The sequence below is a fragment of the Hippoglossus hippoglossus genome, chromosome 6 (assembly GCF_009819705.1).
Source record: "Hippoglossus hippoglossus isolate fHipHip1 chromosome 6, fHipHip1.pri, whole genome shotgun sequence".
NCBI classification, from domain to species: Eukaryota; Metazoa; Chordata; class Actinopteri; order Pleuronectiformes; family Pleuronectidae; genus Hippoglossus; species Hippoglossus hippoglossus.
Genome location: NC_047156.1, coordinates 4179397 through 4193716, shown reverse-complemented (window position 1 = coordinate 4193716; position 14320 = coordinate 4179397).

Sequence of the window (14320 nt, the reverse complement as noted above, 5' to 3'; positions counted from 1 at the left end):
AATAAGTTCTGTTCTCTTCCTGTCTTGTGTTAATGCTCCAGAGCTACAGCAGAATTATTCTTTGTCATTAGTGAGTCCTCCTCAAACAGTTTTACAATATACCGTCACTTTTTTAATTATTTGTGTGCAGAGCTTTTTATAAACAGTCTATGGTGCAGAGGGAAGTTAGAAAACTTTGCGTTCATCCTACCTGGTTTATCTGCAATGAAGATTTTATGACACTGACTTTGCTTTATGATTGTTCACATACTTTAATCATAGTTCATTGACGCCCGGCTCGGAGAACCTTGAACTGGAGAATCAGTTTTTGTTGCTGTTGTTGTGAATGAGTCCCTGCTTTGTTGTCGTGATTGGCAACCTCACTTATGTTGATGAATCCCAGCATCGACTGCTGCAGAGCACTGGTCACTTGTTTATTGAATGTTTATTTATGTAGAATGTATCAAATTGCTCCAAATTCAACACTGCATCTCATTGGGCCCTGAACAACACACCGGCCGGGTGTGAAGCCGACAAGATAAACGATTCCCGAGATATGTGAGACACATACAGACAGTTTTATGGAATTAGTAGATAGATAGATGTGCACGACGTTTAGATGAAGTTCTGTAACAGTCTTACTTCTTTCTTTCACCACCTTACTTCTCCACTGGGTGAGTTTGGAAACAGTTTCCATCTCTATGACACTACCATGGATAGGTTAAGATTAAAATGTCAGTCCGTCCATCCTTTCATCCCTTTGCCTGTCTGCCCTTTACTCTTGTCTTCCATCCATTCATCATCCATCTGGCCGGTTATTTAGCCAACACTCTCTTCCTTCCGGCGCTCAGCCATCCATCTCTCTCATTCTTTATGTCTGTTTCTTCACATTTCTTCGTGCATCTGCCTGTCTATGTGTTTTTCCTCTGCGCGCTGTTGGCAGCATTGCTAAAAGGCTGTCAGCTTTGACCTTTACCTGCACCCCCCCCCCCCCCCCCCCCCGAAACCCTCCACCACCAACACAACCAGTCTGGAGAGAGAGAGAGGAAGAGAAGCTCTCACCTCCTCACTGACGTACACAAGACGGACAAAGAAGAGGGAAGGCTACAGGAGAGGATTACGCCAGACAGACAAGGTGTTGCTTTTTATTTATTTAACCCTTGAACACTAATAAATGACCCTTTGTCTTAGACTTCATCTTCTTCTTTATGTGGTTTATTGGGGGGTCGTGACCAAGGTCAAGGTGCATTACCGCCATCTACTGAGGCTTCAATCTCAAAAAACATCTCCGAAATCGAAGATACAACTGTTTTTGTTTGAAAACTCTACTACAGATACATCTGTTGTCCACACTACTCCAGAGTTGCTACACTGAATTTGGAAACGCTTTTAATTTGAAAGTTCCAGGCCTAGGTCTTAGTCTGGAGGGACAGAAACAGAGATGTTTGGAAACCATAATGTAGACACTCACAACCACTTGCTGATTGGGCATTTTCATGATTTGTCAGACTCCTATCACATGACCTCCATCCAGAAGAAAACAACTAGCATCAGCCTCGGCGACTAGTGTAGAACTCAACATGGATAATCCATTACAAGCGTTAGTGACCCTGTTGTGTAGTTAAAGTGAAACAAACACAAGACAAGAGCTTTTATTTGAGCAATTCCTGTGTCGACCTGCACTCGCACGCTTTCCTGCTTAAACTAGCATGTGCATGCCTATTGTATAAAAACTGATACGGAGCCAAAATGCTCACGTGACCGGAGATCGTTTGAAAAACACCATTTTCAAACGTGAACCTCGTAGTTGAACTCGCTGATGAGCTGTTATTCTCACACTGGAAGTTTACGTTTGCTTCAAAGTGAAGCTGATGAAGTGAAATTCAAGCTAAATCTACACAGAGAGAATATAAACACATTGTGTGAATAGATCTGTTTCCATTGTTCTGAGCGTTTCGTCTGTTGAACGGAGCAGAGCAGCGGTCGATACCCTGCTGCTCCTGGTGCTGCACTTTGTTAAAAATAGACAGTTGTGTATGAGGACTGCTGCTTTATTACAAACACAGGGTGGATGCAGACTGCCGGACTTTTACTTTGAGCTCTGCAGGTTTATTTTGTGGGAATAAGCGGAGCTGTGATGTGACCGGACAGGTGTAAGTGTGTGCTGCCTTACACAGCTGTCAGCCTTCCTGCCGCATCACGCCGGTGATTTTTCACCGAGCCGAGCGAAGGGAGGCTGTGACCGAGACGCTGCAGCGACGCGCCCCCACCACCGGACTGTCTCTCACCCTTCGACTGTAGAAGAAACACAACAGCTCTGATGGAAATAGAGCTGCAACCGTTTGATTGAATCTAATGGCATCAGTGTGTCTCTCTGTCTCCACTAATTGGGTGTTATTAGTGTGTGAGGGCAAACTAAAGCACAAGTCACTTTATTTGTCACCTTTTATCACCAGCTTTTTATTTGAGCTTTGTGTGCAGCTCTGTAAGCCAGTGAGACGCTGGAGCTTTAGAACTGAGCCCGAAGAAATGTGGTTAAACGTGGCATATTATAAGTGAGGCTTATTTTTCATTAAACTCTCTGTCTTTAAAAGTGATAAACGTTCTGCTCCACACAGTCGAGCGTATTCCTCCGTCAAGGCTAAACAGTCCATTAAAACTCATACAAGCTGCACATTCATAATTATCAGTCCACTAAAGGGCCTGATTTCTCTCATCAAGATCCACAAATTATACCCTGTGATATTGGAGAAAATAATTAATAATTCCTCGACCCATGTTCCGTCCTTCCACCAAGTTTCATGAAAATCTGTTCCGTAGTTTTTGCGTTATCCTGCTGACAAACAAATAAGTATCATATCCTTATTAATTGTTGAAATAGGACATATTGAAAGTCACTGCAGTATTTGTGTGCCCTTCTGTTACCGCTTGATCACCCCCCTGGTGGCTGGCTGCAGTATAGGTCATAAACCCAGCCTACTCCATGTTAGTGGATGGGACATGGACCAAACTAAGAAGTCTCAGTACATTTTTCTCCAAGATGGTTTCTGTTCTCATCACTGATGCATGTTCAACCTCCACAATCTGGTTCCGAATGATGTCTGAAGCACAACCAGGTTATCTTTGCTTCACTTTTGTACATGGGGAGGAAGTGGAGCTGCGTCGGCCATCTTTTTATACGGTGCATGGTATCGAATAATTTGTTGTTGTTGTTGTTGTGATCCGTCCTCCACCAGGAATTTCCTTCTCCTTCCTCAGCTCAGACTTTTTTTTCGGGGAGTCATCTCTGCATCGTCTCACCCCTTGACCCATTTCCGTCTCCACTCACAATCCTTTCTTCCCTCTGTCCTTCGCTCCATCTTTCCATTAGGAGCACATGTCTTGGACATAAGTGCCAGTTGAATTGGTCCTCTCCCTTCTTCAGTGTTTTAAATAACTCTGCCTCTCACTGGCCTCTGTCTCCGAAGCTCTTAGCTGTCCTCCCCAGCCCTTCTCCGGCTTCTCTCTCTCAGCGTCTGTGCTCATCCTGTCTGCTCCTTCCCCTTCAGGGTTATTTGTCACAGCAGCTCCACGACGACTTCCAGTGGTACTGATTTCTATCTCCAGGATTTGTTCTGGTTTTTGCATGGCCCCAGTGTGTTTGAGCTGCAAACATATGAATGAGTTGGACCAGAGTTGACCACAGATGTCAATGTTTGTCTGTGTTACCACTGTGAAGTCTGTGTGACCCGTCTGATTCATTTCCTCTTTCCCTCCCACTTTATACTGGGATACATCCGGCCTCCATAGGACAGAGTCTCTCTCTCCATTTCTGTCTGTGATTCATTTTTAGATCCTTTCATACTTTCCTCTTCCCAGTGGTGCGAGGGGGAGGGATCCCAAATTACCTGCTCGCAAAAATACTGACCAAACAAAGAACCTTTCCATCTTATGCTTTGCTCTTTGTCTTCCCTCTGATGCACGATGCAAAAATCTTAAATATGTTAAATATTCTAACAAAAGGGATCTTGTGCTGTTTTACATATAAGGGACAAACCTGATTTTTATAGAGGACAGATATTTATTGTGTTTTCCCTCTGCAGGTTCTTATTCTGGGACATTTGACTTTAAACACAACGAGGATGGTACTCAGACGAGGACTCAAGTCCGCCGAGGTCCAACAGCCTCTGATTAAACCACATTTGAATCTGCTAGGTATGGATTTGTATTTTGATCTTCACCAAATTACACACACTTATATGTATATAAGTGTGTGTAATAATATATATATATCTGCAGCTCATGAATGTCTCAATTTAAACTTTCAATATCAACGCCAGTGATTCGTGTTTGTCTCCCCCCCTTGTCTTACCTTCTGTCCGTCCCTCTGCTAACTCCCTCCTCATACTTTCAACAGTATCTCTCTCTCTCTCTCTCTCTCTCTCTCTCTCTCTCTCTCTCTCTCTCTCTCTCTCCACCCCCCCCCCACCCCCAGCAGCCCACTCCTCTGTTACCTCAACTCACATCTCTCCCTTAATGTGTGGATGAAATGAACGGACCAATCAGGCTCTCCTCTCTGCATACATTTCTTTTAATTGGGGGCGTGAGAAGCAAACTCAAGTTTTCATCTTCACAATCCATCAGGTGCATTTAGCAGCAGACTGAAAAACACACACACACACACGCACACACACACACACACACACACACACACACACACACACACACACACACACACACACACACACACACTGTGTGTTAATTAATGTGCTGAGCGACTGCTCTGCCTTCTAGTTAAAGAAAGCTGCAGTGAAGGATTTTAAGATGGAATATTTTTTACCTAATTTATAGTTGTAGACACATTTTCACCGTCACGGATGTGTTTGTTAAGTGGGCGAAATAAGTTTAATGCAAAAAGAGATGAGAAATACTCTTTTTAATTAAAATATGTTTATGTCACTTCTCTGATGGTGATACTAAATTGTTGAATAACCACTTCCTGTCATATTACTGTGTTTTCTGAGTGCTCACGGATTTGCTTGCTTTAACTACCGTAGGTGGTGTTTTACGACTTTAGGGTTCATCCAGACTTATACAGTTTAGTTTTAAAATACCGGACCTTTGGCACCTTTGCACCTAACAACACTTTTCACCCTTTAAGTAATCACGTATCTGTGAAGCCTACAGTTTTCTAGGCCTTAGTTTCACCGCTGCTGCTTCCAGTAGTGTTGCTTCTCTGAGTTTCTTATTTCGGTTGCATCTCATTCTGTTCTAAAGGAATATTTGTGATACCCTTCAGTTGAGAAAATCTTTTGAACAGCACTGATGAATATCCAACCACATCAGTGAGGAGGAGAAGAAAAAAAAGATTGCATACCTTGCTTTCATTTGGTTTTGGAAAATGATTTCTATTGTCCTTCACTGCTGCGTGACGTAGAAGGGACGAACACGCTGAAGGACAAAACATCACGGCTTCCAGCAGAAAATGTGAGAATGCGAGAGAATCAAGAATTAGATGGTCTGATAAACAGTGAGCTGAGTCCTAAGTCTCCCTCAGAGGACGAGGCCCACAAAGGACGTGGTCTTCGTGAGACAAGTAGACTGCAAAGGCTGAAGCCAAATGAGACGGTCTGGTCTACAGAGGATTTTACTTGATCAGTGTCACCAGCTTGTCCCGCTATTAACTACTGTCGCCTAGCAACAGCCATTGCAGTTGGACAAGAAAGTTTCAATGCCCCTTGGTTATTTAACATTGCTGAGGTGTGGTTCTCAAGCACTCAACGCCTCCTTACCTCTAACCCCAAAAAATCCCACAATACATTTTAAATGTTTATTTTACCCTTAGTATTAATACTTACTCGTTAAAAACGTGTTTAAATATGTAAATAAACTTGTTTGTCTCAGTTTGTGCATAAATGCTCTGCTTGTATTTACATTTCTACAACAGGTCGGGCTGTTCTGCTGCCCTTGCTCCTCTTATGATGGTATATATTGCTCTGTTAGTGACCATTGGTTGTACCCTTTTTTTCATGATGCATTATGGGAAACAATGGGTGCACTATATAGGGTATACAGAATATTCACTACACATTTGGAAAAGACTACAAAATGGCAAACTCCCTCCATAGTGGACCTCATAGTGATTAGTGAGTGATCTCGGACACAGCCACAGCTACAGGCCTTTTTACACAACGGACATTTGGACATATCACAGGAGCAAGAGTCCAGATATAAATAATGGCGTTAATGACTGGACCAAGGCTGATGGGATCAGAACATCTGGTCTGTGGAGAAGAAACTTGGTTGTTGTCTCTTGTAGGTGAAGACTATGACTTTTCTGAATTTCCCCTCCTGAGCACACGCACGCACACAATGGCCGTAGTGTGCCGGTGTTATTACAGGAGGAGATTGGCCTTTTCCTCTTCCTGAGAGATCAACCATCGATCTCCAGAGTCAACACCTCGTGCCTCTCTAATATTTGCACCGGGTGCAAACAAACATTAAAACAAGCACACACCTACAATAAAAAAAACTAATGTGAGAAACCACCAACAACACACACAGACACACACACACACACACACACACACACACACACACACACACACACACACACACACACACACACACACACACACACACACACACACACACACACACACACAATGAGCACCATGTAAACCAGTCTTGTTAAAGACGTCACCTCCTCGAAGAAAAGTGAGCATCCACTACTCGTTGCTGGCAGCAGGGACATGTTCTTCTTCGGCGTGTGCTGCGTACCAAATGTTCTGGCTTCCTCTGGTGAGCACCACGGTGTTTTCAGCGACGGCCCACTTTACACCTCCCATTCGAGTCTATTTGCATCGCTCTCTCCAGCAGCTTATGGCGAAGGAGGCGGTCTATTTTAGTTTCTCGAGCCGTCTTCTCGTTGCCTGCCCACTTCACACGTCTTCTAGGACTCGTAGAAAAAAGTCTCATCGTGGACTGGACTGGTTGGGACAGTTGATTAGTCAGTAGGGGACAGTAAGACTGAAAACCAGTGATTACCAGTTACGCAGTGTGTGTTTTCATTCAGTCCAAGTCAGCCGCAGGTCTTCGTGTCACATATTCCCGGATGCCGCTCCGTATTGTCTTCAGACACATTGGCTTTCTTTTCACATTAGGAAACGGGAAACAATTCCTCCGCCCTTATCACTTCCTATCAAAGCTGCACCTGCCTTGGGCTATATATATCTTGGTGTTTCTCACCTCTCCCACGATTTGTCTTTGAATTTACCACCAGCGCTCCCGCTCTCACACTCATCTCACAAGTCCCCATCTTCCCTCTGCCTCCCAACTGTCACGCTAACAGACGCTCAGTCTTTTGCGCTCCAACCCTCTCACCTTTAACAATTATCTTTCATCCTCTATGACAGTATATTTAAATGTGTCCTTTTCTTATACACTCACGCACAGCAGGGTCTTGGTAATCATCCTGCGCTCATAAGAATTGGTTTAGACAAAGTGCGAATTAGAGTGAGAGAGGAAACTTGCACGGGGAGGGAGAACAGACTTTGGCTGAGAATAAAATCCTGTGGAAGTTCATTAATAACAAAACTAGAGAGTCAATTAGTAACAAAGCTAGAGAGTCAATTTAAAATACATTTGGTGTGAAAATCTATATTTTGTTCCAAGGATAACAAGAATAATCAAACAAAAATATTTCAAGGACAGGCCAAAGGGTTGTGTTTTGTTTTCAGTTAACAATCTTTGCCTCAACCAAACTTCTTCTTTTAACCATTCTCATGAAAACGATATGTTTCTAAACCATGTGTCTCGGGGGACCTGATCATGGAGTCACACCTGAATATGTTCTGATGTGTTTATAGTTTATGTACCTTATTCTTTATTTGATATCAATTATTTACCTGGGTCTAATGTTTAAATGATAAGAACTTAATAACCCCCTGCTGCCTTTAGTATGACGCCCCCTGTGGTAGGGCAGGACATGATGTATGTCTATAAAGCACAAAGTGATGGAGGTGCAGGTGTAACCGAGTCGACGAGATAAGGTTTAACGTGATCAATTCAATTTTATTTGCATCACAACATTCATGATCTCAACAGATCTGACAAGGAGCACCACTGGAAACTGTGGAGAGAAAAATATCCATCGTCACCTGATCAGCTGGTTTGATGGACTGCGATCATCTGTCTCCAGTGAGCTTCATCCTCTATGCTGATTGGCTCTCGCAACGTTGAATCGCGCCAATTTTGTAGCTCAAGTTGAAATATTTGAACTTGAGCGAGTGAAACCAATGACGTGAAACTCATGTCGACCACTATCGCCACAAGCTCTCGAGGCTCGTTGTCTTTCCAAGTTGACATCTTATGTGTACGGCACCTTTTCTTCATCCTAGATATTTAAATTCTTCCAGTTTTGCCTCTGTCAGCATCCGACTTAAGCTTTTGTAATTTTTTCTACACCCCTTCTGGAAAATTACAGGAAAATATCTGGAGTTCAGTGCGTCTCTGAAAGCAGCTACACAGTCATTTCCCCTGTAACCCTTCCCTTGTGCGTTGCATTTTAAAATATGCTGTGAGGTAAGATTTGGCCTGAATTTCACGGTGTATTGACTCTAATCACCACTCATGAAGCCTGTTAACCGGAAATTCGGGCCAATTAAATAATTAAGACGTTGCTCTTGACACTAGTTCAAATCTGACAAATGTGTTTCCGTCTGCGCTCGAATCTAAACGCCTGCCCTGGTTCTGACATGGACAGAGAAGAAGAGACGTGTGAAGCGGATCCGTGTGCAACAAGTAATGAGGAAACAAGAGGGTAGAAACAAGCGATAAAAGGGTGAGATGAGTAAGAGAGAGAGAGAGAGAGAAAGAAAGAGAAGTGATGACAGGTTATTTTTCACCTCTCCTCTCCTGACAGCTGATGTTATTTCCCATTCTCCTCGGACACGCAGCAGATCCAATCTAAGGCTTCTCTGGACGGCCCTTCTGAAGCCCCATAACCAAATGAAAACCTTTATTACATACACCTTACACAGGCCGCACGCACACACACACACACACACACACACACACACACACACACACACACACACACACACACACACACAGAAGCTCGACAAAATGTACACCATCTGTATCCCCACTCCTAAGAATGTGGAAAAAAAACATGATTGATTTAACTGTCATTGTTTAATAGTATCACATTTTATTTGTTTTATATACTTTTTGAAGTGTATCACTAGTCTTTTATACCCATTGTGTTGTAAGGGTGTGTGTGTTCATTCAAACTGTTTGTTCCATGTGTTACTGATGAACTACTTTACTCAGGTCTCCCTTGAAAATGAGATGTTTTAAATAAAGGTTTGAGAACATTGAATATGGAAAAAGTAATATCACAGTTATTATAAGACACACACACACACTCATATTTGCAATTAAAAAATCTGTATGTATGTTTATATGTGCCAATACACCTATGTCCCAGTTTTTAGTTTGGTGTGGGTGGCATGCTCGATGCAACACGCCTAAAGGGGCATCATGTGTGTGTGTGTGTGTGTGTGTGTGTGTGTGTAGGTGTGTGTGTGTGTGTGTGTGTGTGTGTGTGTGTGTGTGTGTGTGTAGGTGCGTGTGTGTGTGTGTGTGTGTGTGTGTGTGTGTGTGTAATAGTAAAGGCCACAAGGGACCACATCAGGTGAAGGTTTAATTCTTTGGCGGTTAGTTTACGGAGTTTTATTGCTGTTCACAAGGCTGAGTGTGTTCACTGGAGACATATATACTTTACTGCACACGCACACATGCACACACACACATGCACGCACCCACACACACACACACACACACACACTCACACACACATGCAAGCACAACACTGGGGGAATGTGCGCCAGGCCATAAAACTAAAAGCCCCGCAGAAGATCTCTGCAGTGAGTACTCTAAATTATTATTCTTCCTCTTCCTACCTCCGTCCCCACCTGATCTTTATTCATTTTCTTCCTCCTCCTCCTCTCTTATATTTAATGCACCGAGTGGAGGATCTCTACACTGTGATAACACTGTGTTTATTCTGGCTTAAGGACGAGATCAGCACACGAGACAGACATTTCCCAAAAACCAAAGTGAGATCAGTTTGGGAAGAGGTTCAGCAGAATGAAGGAGAAACGGAGCGACTCCGAGAGAACGAGACTGTGTGAGAGATAAAAGCAGAGAGCGGGGGAGAGGGGGGGGGGGGGGTGATGACAGCTAATCAGATAGGTGTGAGAGAGGAGGGTCAAGGTGAACGTTCCTCTTAACACGCCACTACCACTATCAGGTTATTTCAGTCTATTAGCATGACAGAGGGGCCGTAACCTGGGAACTGTGGGAAATTGAGTTTCTGTATTCACTGGGGGTATGAGTGTGAATTAGAGAAAAGGAGAAAGGTCAAGACCAGACTCCCCCCCCCCCCCCCAATGACATTTCTCCAACAGTACAAATTCTACAAATCATCAGGGATAGAAGAAGTATGCAGACCATTTACCTCAGTAAAAGTATCGGTTAATGTATTTGTTAGAAATTAATAATTGGCATATTTTCAGCATCTTCACTGGAATAGAGGGTATTTGAGATGAGAACTGTGTGTCTCTACCTTTCATACAGATGCTTGTGCCACAGTGTCTTAGTCTTCTCCTAAACTTTCGGAGAAGACTACGACACCAATAGTTTAGGACCTAAACTGAAGCTGAAACCTGTTTTCTCTCGAAACACCAATCGAGGGCGACTCCACTCGACCGAACAACAAACTCGAGGCTTCAGACGTCAGTTCATAAACCGATGGGTGACGTCAAGGTGACACTTGGTCCCAACTACAGAATGTCCACCTCTAAACTGGTAAAATGTTATGAATTTATCCATTAATGCCACTGCTTTTTAACTTCTCTGTCAGTCAGACCTGTGGATCCTCCTCAAACCACCAACCTGTACTGCAGCTGTTATGAGATTTTTTTTCTCCCCCTGATCCAAATTAGATTTTGCAACTTGGGCCTGACTTTTCATTCAGAGACGGTAAGTAAAAAACATATGCACTCAAGGGCTTCAGATATTAAATATGCCAGCTCTGAGTGGGTTTACTTTGTCGCTGATAGTAGATGGATATCATGAAATATTGATGGCAGATTTCCCAGAGTTTGTTGCTTGTTCCTGCAGAATGCTTTCCTTGGTACAGCATGCCCCAATAAATAAATAAATAAAAACGTTTTTCCAAATATATACCTTAACTTCATATATTAAGTGCACCCTGTGTGACTCAAAACATACAACTCACAATAAACCTCTGACTGACTATTTCATGTGGTCTGGGTTGTGGTTTATGTATAAAGCAATATCCAGTAGCATTTTTACCTCCATCATCTCAACACGCCCCAAAACAGAGTCTATTCTTCACCCTCCAGTTTGACTATCCCATGTTTCATTTTAAATAAATCAGTTATTGTTTGTAAAGGTTCTTATGCTCTAATGTTAAGGAAACACATCCCTGTCCTCATAGTGTCCATTGCTGCAGCTCCTCTTTTCAGCCTCTGTCGGAAACACTTGGATTTAGCTCCTGTCTCTTTAAGACCTGCCTCCCGATGAAGCCCAGTCGGCTCTGATTGGTCAACAGCTTCCAGCACCTGTAGGAAATGTCGGCCCCCCGCTGTCGCTTTACCTGACATCTCGATGATGTGGAAGTTTTGGCCACACTGCTGATGAGGTGTTTCAGGAACTGTAGGAGAAGTATTTTATATGAACTCCCTTTACTGAACATTTGGGGCTTTTTTAACTTTGCAGAACTTTTACATTTACTAAAAAACCTTACGACACAATGGAGAACAGAAAAAACATACAGTATGTCTCCTTTCAAATAAAACCAGTGAATTGTCTCATGACTTGTGGGATTTAAATCCTATAAACTGTAGATTTCTACCCTGCTTTGCCTCATGAGTGTAGCAGCATGTTGTTTATGTGAGAACTGAGAGACGGGGCAAGTTCTGACCAAAACTACAAACTCACAACTACCAGTGCTCACAAGCCTGTAAAGACACAGAGGTTGAGATCAACTTCCAGCCAAGTATCAGATCAGTTAAAGAAAATGTACAGTTTTATTTGACAAATTAAAATCTAAATTCTGACTGTAAACAACTTCACGCAAGCAGCCGTTTGTTCTTCTGCAGATTCAAGTGATCTTGAAAATTGCTCGGCACATTTAAACATTTTACACAGAGGATGAGAATCTTGCACCCGTGCCACTCGGCTGTCGCGTTCTGTCACCGCCAGACCCACCAATGTCCCGTCAACAGAATGTAATCAGGTTTAGTAAAATGAGATTACAGGCTGCACTTTCCATATCTGATCTGATTATTTCAACAGAAGTGCTGGAGGCGGCGACAGGCAATAATTCACTTAATGGCAGCTCCACTTCAAAAATACGCCTATAAATAGCCAGAGCATATGTTAATTAATCTTATGTCAGGACAACTGTATATTAAATAACCTAATAGATTTTCATTAGAACATCATGATGCTGATACATCAATAAATACAGAGTAAATGGATTCTGCTACGTGTTGCTTCGAGGTCAACACCAAACATGAACCCACAGATATTAACCCTCTGGGGTCTGGGGACATTTTTATATTTTTACATGTCTTCTTAAATTTGCCTTTTACACATACTTCCATAACACACGATACATTTATGTTCATCTTTTTTCTGGGATAATCTCAGCTTTTTCTGAACTGAGGCAAAAATTTGACCGAGAGCATCGAGTAAACATACGATTTCGCCCAAAAGTAAGAAAATGTCAATGTGTTTTTTCGAAAGTCCTCAATTCCTTTTGTGAAAATACATCTTTACTTATGCAGATGACATTTTTTGATGCTTGAAATATCTTCACCAAAGTCCCAGTTTCACAGAGTAATGGAATAAAGAAAGATGACTTCCTCTTCCTCTGATTTAGTTCGACTTTAGACTGAACATGTCAACTTTATTCTTGAAATGCAAACGGAGAACAAATCCTCCTCAGTTCTGTCTTTGGTCTGACACTTGCACTCTAATGTATGTTTAACATTTTTGGGTTTGTATTTTTGCAGTCGCCTTCCCTCTGATTAGGCCGAGCCCACTGAGTGAGAGCTGGTTTGGCGAATGCAAACAGGACACTGGGCACTGGCTGGTGGAATAATTGGGACTAGACTCCATTTTACTGCCTCGGTGTCTACTCTGCCAACGGCTCCTTGCTGTGTGATGTCCCAGTGGTCGGCTGCATCCTCTGCCTCTTTGCTGTTCTCTTTGTGTTTAGTCACCCCTGCTTCTCAGAGATGTACGACATGTACAGCGAGCTCCCCGATGAAACAGAAAGAGGGCGGACAGAAAGGCAGAGGGCATTCAGTTGCTTCTTCCTCCTGCTGCCATATATTTAAGAGAGCGCACTGTGTATGAATGTACTGTACCTCAGGCAATGGTACGACACAATGTGAACGCACGCGAACCCACCTACACACAAACACACACAGGTCTCAGGGGGAAGGCCGATGATCACCAGACAGCACATCTTACTGATGCCTGGTTAACCTGAATCCCTCCGAGTTTACCTGGCTCCCTGTGCATGAGTAGATGTGTGTGTTTGTGTGTGTGTGCACGTTTCATTCTGGAAGACTGCCTCTGTCTCTGTGTGAGAAGTGTGTGTGTGTGTGTGTGTGTGTGTGTGGGGGGGTTGTTTTGCAGGGAACTGTGGGACCTGTGATTACTCCTCTGAGATGCTCTTTGCTGATTAAAAATCAGTGTGTGTCTCTTTGTTCATGAGTGAAATTTGTATGTTGTATACACTTTTATCCACATTTATCTTTATCTTTACACCTCGTCTATAATTGTGTTTTATACCTCAGGTGGGAAATTGCAGCACATTTCCAGTCAGAATGTTGCGCTTTTACTTTGAAGTGAAATTGCCAAGCAGGAAGTGATTCAATGAATGTTCTTGCCATGACGGAGATCAGCACCCCCCCCCCCCCCCCCTTCTGAGAGTCTTCCTAGTCACATACTGTGTATTTAGGGCAATTGAAACAGATAAATAGTTCCAAATTGTTTTTATTGAATCTATGAACAAAGCTTTTTAAAACACGTTTGAATGATTTTGCCAGAAAGCTGATCAGTTTCATGGCGTCGAGCTTCTTCAGCCGTCGTGAGCATCCAAACCAGGACCGAGGTTCGACTCCGGTCTTTCCCCAGGCGACGACTCTTTCCCTCTGTCAAATCTTTTTTTTGTTTTTTTTAACTTGACTGAAGAGAGAACAGATGTTGAGAGCTGCGGATCCACATCTGTAGTTTCAGTAGCTTCACAGGGATTATT